The sequence below is a fragment of the Schistocerca nitens genome, chromosome 5 (assembly GCF_023898315.1).
Source record: "Schistocerca nitens isolate TAMUIC-IGC-003100 chromosome 5, iqSchNite1.1, whole genome shotgun sequence".
Classification (NCBI taxonomy): domain Eukaryota; kingdom Metazoa; phylum Arthropoda; class Insecta; order Orthoptera; family Acrididae; genus Schistocerca; species Schistocerca nitens.
In genome coordinates, this window is record NC_064618.1 from 446,358,246 (window position 1) to 446,365,017 (window position 6,772).

Consider the following 6,772-nt stretch of genomic DNA (forward strand, 5'->3'; position numbering starts at 1 on the left):
TAATATGTTTCGGTGACGTCCTGAAGACGAGAAATTTTTGTATGCCGCCTGGAAGGTGGCGCGTGGCTAGGAGTAGGAAAAGGTGAAAATCTCTCGGTACAGCAGAGTGAATTAAAATCACCTTTACTTTAGCAACAAGAGTAATACATAACTTTGCCCTGAGGTGCGAAGCTCAAGCGAAGAGTCCCGGCCGTCAGCTCTTGATCAAATGGGCTGAATCTACAGTGGGGCTCGTAGAGCTGAACTGCGCCTGCTACAGGGCGCTGTCGCCGTTGTCTGTCGTAGTGCCAACTTAACTGGCAGCTACGCCGTGGCATCCTTGCTATCGATACCACAGAAATTGTTCTTAATAGGATGTCTGTTCATCACAGGCGGCAATGCGTGATATGCAGCGAGCTCCTCCCACGCGGGCCACAAGGTGGGTAAGGAGTGTTCGCTTAGATGGCTCTGAGCACTATGCGACTTAACTTCTAAGGTCATCAGTCGCCTAGAACTTAGAACTAATGAAACCTAACTAACCTAAGGACATCACACACATCCATGCCCGAGGCAGGATTCGAACCTGCGACCGGAGCGGTCGCTCGGCTCCACACTGTAGCGCCCAGAACCGCACGGCCACTCCGGCCGGCTGTTCGCTTAGAGCGTTCCATTCCTCGAACACCGTGGTTGATGGCTAAGGCTGAACGGCAGCCGTGTACGTGGACGTGCTGCAATAGGTCTCCCCAACTCCGCACGTGCTCGATGAGAATGAAATAAAGGGAACGAGCAGGCCACTCCATTCGCCGAATATCCTCCCGTTCCAAAATCTCCTACATCTCTGCTATTCGATGCGGTCGCGCATTGTCGTCTATAAAAATAAGTCAGGGCTGAAAACACACCTGAAACGACACACATGGGGATGGAGTATAGTGTCAGAATAACGTTGACCAGTGGGTCTACCACGCTCAGAGATTTGGAGGTCAGTACCCCCGTGTAAGCAATATGTGCCTCCAGACATCATAAGACCAGGACAAGCGAAACGATCATGTTCGACAGTGTTCCTGGTACATTATGCTTTCCCACATTTCGTCATTTGATGGTGTATCCACTATCAATACTCAGACAGGATCTCCTCTCAACCCAGAAGAACGCACGACCCCAAACCATGTTCTTGGCACGATGACAAATGATTCCTCCATTGCGCGGCTGTCAACGGAACTTAACGTATAGGTCGTCGGCCAAAGAACGAGTGCCCATGCAGTCCATGCAGTTGCCCTGCTGCTGTGGAACGTGAGACTGCTTGCCTTGCAGTCCTGTTAAATTTGGACGCAACTGCACACACTGTTTGACGTGGGTCCCGTTTTGAATGTTCCACAACGCAGCCACCATCTGCCTCTGTAGCTGACCGTGGCCTACCGCCTATTCCCTGTGGGCAGCAGTATCGGTGTATCGGTGCTTCAGAACACTCCCCATGCATGTGAAATAATGCTGTGATTAATACCAAACCCATAGGATACACTCGCCATACTTAATCCTTCTTCCAGATTCCCGATACTTCTTCCCCGTGTGGGATCATACTCAACTCCCTCGTGTTGCGTGGCCAGCCCCATTTGGTGTTCTATTCGTGCTGCCCTCATGCCAAGTGACATCAACCCTTCTGTGCACGGCTGCCAGACCTCTGGCATCATGAAACTTCCTGGCAGATTAAAACTGTGTGCCCGACCGAGACTCGAACTCGGGACCTTTGCCTTTCGCGGGCAAGTGCTCTACCAACTGAGCTACCGAAGCACGACTCACGCCCGGTACTCACAGCTTTACTTCTGCCAGTACCTCGTCTCCTACCTTCCAAACTTTACAGAAGCTCTCCTGCGAACCTTGCAGAACTAGCACTCCTGAAAGAAAGGATATTGCGGAGACATGGCTTAGCCACAGCCTGGGGGATGTTTCCAGAATGAGATTTTCACTCTGCAGCGGAGTGTGCGCTGATATGAAACTTCCTGGCAGATTAAAACTGTGTGCCCGACCGAGACTCGAACTCGGGACCTTTGCCTTTCGCGGGCTCGGTAGCTCAGTTGGTAGAGCACTTGCCCGCGAAAGGCAAAGGTCCCGAGTTCGAGTCTCGGTCGGGCACACAGTTTTAATCTGCCAGGAAGTTTCATATCAGCGCACACTCCGCTGCAGAGTGAAAATCTCATTCTGGAAACATCCCCCAGGCTGTGGCTAAGCCATGTCTCCGCAATATCCTTTCTTTCAGGAGTGCTAGTTCTGCAAGGTTCGCAGGAGAGCTTCTGTAAAGTTTGGAAGGTAGGAGACGAGGTACTGGCAGAAGTAAAGCTGTGAGTACCGGGCGTGAGTCGAGCTTCGGTAGCTCAGTTGGTAGAGCACTTGCCCGCGAAAGGCAAAGGTCTCGAGTTCGAGTCTCGGTCGGGCACACAGTTTTAATCTGCCAGGAAGTTTCATATCAGCGCACACTCCGCTGCAGAGTGAAAATCTCATTCTGGAAACATCCCCCAGGCTGTGGCTAAGCCATGTCTCCGCAATATCCTTTCTTTCAGGAGTGCTAGTTCTGCAAGGTTCGCAGGAGAGCTTCTGTAAAGTTTGGAAGGTAGGAGACGAGGTACTGGCAGAAGTAAAGCTGTGAGTACCGGGCGTGAGTCGTGCTTCGGTAGCTCAGTTGGTAGAGCACTTGCCCGCGAAAGGCAAAGGTCTCGAGTTCGAGTCTCGGTCGGGCACACAGTTTTAATCTGCCAGGAAGTTTCATATCAGCGCACACTCCGCTGCAGAGTGAAAATCTCATTCTGGAAACATCCCCCAGGCTGTGGCTAAGCCATGTCTCCGCAATATCCTTTCTTTCAGGAGTGCTAGTTCTGCAAGGTTCGCAGGAGAGCTTCTGTAAAGTTTGGAAGGTAGGAGACGAGGTACTGGCAGAAGTAAAGCTGTGAGTACCGGGCGTGAGTCGTGCTTCGGTAACTCAGTCGGTAGAGCACTTGCCCGCGAAAGGCAAAGGTCCCGAGTTCGAGCCTCGGTCGGGCACACAGTTTTAATCTGCCAGGAAGTTTCATATCAGCGCACACTCCGCTGCAGAGTGAAAATCTCATTCTGGAAACATCCCCCAGGCTGTGGCTAAGCCATGTCTCCGCAATATCCTTTCTTTCAGGAGTGCTAGTTCTGCAAGGTTCGCAGGAGAGCTTCTGTAAAGTTTGGAAGGTAGGAGACGAGGTACTGGCAGAAGTAAAGCTGTGAGTGCCGGGCGTGAGTCGTGCTTCGGTAGCTCAGTTGGTAGAGCACTTGCCCGCGAAAGGCAAAGGTCCCGAGTTCGAGTCTCGGTCGGGCACACAGTTTTAATTTGCCAGGAAGTTTCATATCAGCGCACACTCCGCTGCAGAGTGAAAATCTCATTCTGGAAACATCCCCCAGGCTGTGGCTAAGCCATGTCTCCGCAATATCCTTTCTTTCAGGAGTGCTAGTTCTGCAAGGTTCGCAGGAGAGCTTCTGTAAAGTTTGGAAGGTAGGAGACGAGGTACTGGCAGAAGTAAAGCTGTGAGTACCGGGCGTGAGTCGTGCTTCGGTAGCTCAGTTGGTAGAGCACTTGCCCGCGAAAGGCAAAGGTCCCGAGTTCGAGTCTCGGTCGGGCACACAGTTTTAATCTGCCAGGAAGTTTCATATCAGCGCACACTCCGCTGCAGAGTGAAAATCTCACTCTGGCATCATGTTTAAGCACTTACATTTGTTCCCACTACATTCGTTCCCACTGAGCAGTTAATGTGCCGTATTGTTTTGCAGAACAATGTATGTATAGGACTGTATGTTCCATTTCGTCCGCAGGTCGTTGTCTTGCGGTGGCGTTATCGCGTCCCGCGCAAGGGGTCCCGGGCTCGATTCCCGGCGGCGCAGGGATCCTCCCTGCCTCGAGATGACTGGTTGTTATTGAGTCATCTTCATCACCATCATGCATCCCAATTACGGTCGGAGGAAGGGAATGGCACGCCGGCCGGAGTGGCCGTGCGGTTCTAGGCGCTACAGTCTGGAACCGCGTGACCGCTACGGTCGCAGGTTCGAATCCTGCCTCGGGCATGGATGTGTGTGATGTCCTTAGGTTAGTTAGGTTTAAGTAGTTCTAAGTTCTAGGGGACTGATGACCTGAGATGTTAAGTCCCATAGTCCTCAGAGCCATTTGAACCATTTGAAGGGAATGGCAAAACACCTCCTCTAGGACCTTGTCTAGTCGGCGGTGCGGGACTCCCGCATCGTCCCCTACGCTGCTCGGAGTATGGGACCTCATCATCATCATGTTCCATTTCATCGGTTTTCATCACCATGAAATTTCTTTACACAGAAGTAAACAGCCGAAGAACACGGAGGGGTGGATTTAGGAGTTTCCTTGAGGAGTTTCTTTGATATTCTCCGAAGCATTTGTTTCATTAATCCTCACGGGGTAGGTAGCCACTACTTTCCATCTGTTTTCAAACACAGTAACAGAACAAGAGTTTAACACCAGTCAACGCATATGGAATCTGAAAATTATAAAGGCACAAACTATGCACCTACTATATAGTAGGTACTCTGCATGTACGCGAAGTGACTGAAATATTTTTATATCACTGATTATTACACAACTGCCTGTCTAGTGCTCCAAACCATTTTTGCGAATCGTTATTCTTCGAGCACCAAGAGGTACATTTTTATTTTTCGTTACTGGATCAATCCACGTTCCTGTGACTTATAGCGCAAATCATAACTGCTTGTTAAGAATAAAAGTCATCCATTTGCTACCCTATGGTCAATGAAAATTCAGAAATGTAGTATCAAAACACAAAATTATTGCACACGCGTTCTCGAGCCAGGTACATGTGGCGTGTCCGGACACCTAGATGAATAACATTTTCGTAATGAAGATTCCCACGTAGTCTTAAAGCGAATTCTAATTCTTCTCTTTTAAAAAAAAAATAATACGAAAGCTAACATGATGGTGCACTCCGCTGCTGGCAAACTTTATTCGCAGTCTCCATCTGCGGTTTCCCGTGCAGTGTTGCCCATGTTACGTGACACGGCAGTGCCATGTCTGTAACATCGCTGTCAGCCCTCCGCCCACACAACATTTTCATTTCAAGCGTAAAACGACTTTATTATTCAACTGCAAAGGAGATAACTCGGTTGGTTAACTACTGTCTCCCTTAACGAACTTGAATCCTGCTGCCCGTGAATTACTCTTCGAATCAATTTCATTCACGAATTCCAATTAATCAGTCAGCGAATGCTGTATAAACATTTATTTAACAGTGTGTATCAAACAGTCTTAAAAATGTTTTAATTATGTTAAAAAGATTAAAATACCATGCCAGTGCACACTGTTTAATAATCCATTGCAAACGTGCTCCCAATTTTTTGTCCCGGTCACGAAACAAAGAGTAAAAATCGGAAAAAGTTACGAAAAGGTTCAGCTGCTAATAAGTAAAATAAAGTACCAGCAAAAATTAGCAGACGAGTCCTCTGAAACTTTGAAACTAGGAAAGCTCGCAGTTGCACGCCTGACTTTTCATGTTATAAATACCAATAGCACTTTAATACGGTTTACACAACGTCCACCTACGCAGCAGCTACCGCCATCTACTCCGCTGGGGTTTGCAGCAATCAGTTGCGTTCAATGAATTATGCAGAGTTTTCAAGAATTTGGCGCTTTTATTTAATTCAGTGGAACAGAAATATGAATGTAAGGAAGTCAGATGGAAACATAAGAGTATTCACTGTGGTGGCAGGCAAGAAGAAACAAGTTTCAAGGAGTGAACATTAGTATTTATTCTATTGTCATAAGAAAAATGAAGTCAGAGGTGTTCAAAATGCTGCCTTCAACTGCAGCATGCCTGAAGTTCGCATACCACTGACTGACGCACTCGTTCTGAACATTTTCACATGTTGCATGTATCCATGCGACTAATTCTTCTTCACACGACCTCACAAGAAAATGTCCAACCCAGTTGCATGACCACCTCGACCAATCCAACACTCTGCAAACATCTGTCCGATCTGGGTTCTGTCAGCTAGAAATGTGTGGATGCCTCATCACGCTAGAATCATATACGTCTACGAACTGCAGATGATAATTCCTCCAGTAATTCCTGCAGCACTTCTCGAACAAACATTGCGTAGGTTTCGCCTGTGACTCGAGAAGGAAGTACATAGCCATCAATCATGTTTTCGAGCGTCATTCCAACTGATGGTAAACTTTTCTTTATGACCTTTTTCTTGGGTGTTATGGGAGTTCTCTTCCAACCACGTATGACCATTGTGAGTTCTGATCATACCCTCCCGGTTGGATCCCTTATACGTGAACAAAACATATGCACCATAATTTAGTTGCGTGGCACAACGCTACAAAAACCACTACCCAAATGCCACAAGTAGACCAACATCAAGGACCATCAGCGCCTGTGCCTTCTGAAAATGGAATGGATGCTTTCCTCCTCATATATCACCCAACAAACCACAATATGGTTGCTCTGCAGTATGCTTACCATTCCACAAGTACTTGAGAACGAATCTGCATCGAAACTCTCTGGCACGTCCTCTTCCAATCATATCGTGCGTGCGTTTCACACGCAACTTTCGCCGTCCTATATAATCTACTGTTTAACCCAGACGCTAATGAACAGCCATATATGTATAATTGTGTGTCTGACGTCATCTACGTATCAAGGATGAGGCTTTACTGCCGTTTACCTTTGAGTGACTTTGCGAATTTTCCAACTGCGAGAGAAACTAAACAAATCTACTTGCGAGGGTATAACATGAATTT

General features: G+C 47.9%; 1 non-coding gene across 1 annotated transcript; it reads left to right on the top strand.

Annotated features, from left to right (window-relative positions):
* The first annotated feature begins 2,036 nt into the window (after positions 1–2,036).
* Trnas-cga (transfer RNA serine (anticodon CGA)) lies at positions 2,037–2,111 on the top strand. Its single transcript has one exon. It is a non-coding gene; the product is annotated as a tRNA-Ser (tRNA).
* Positions 2,112–6,772: the final 4,661 nt, after the last annotated feature.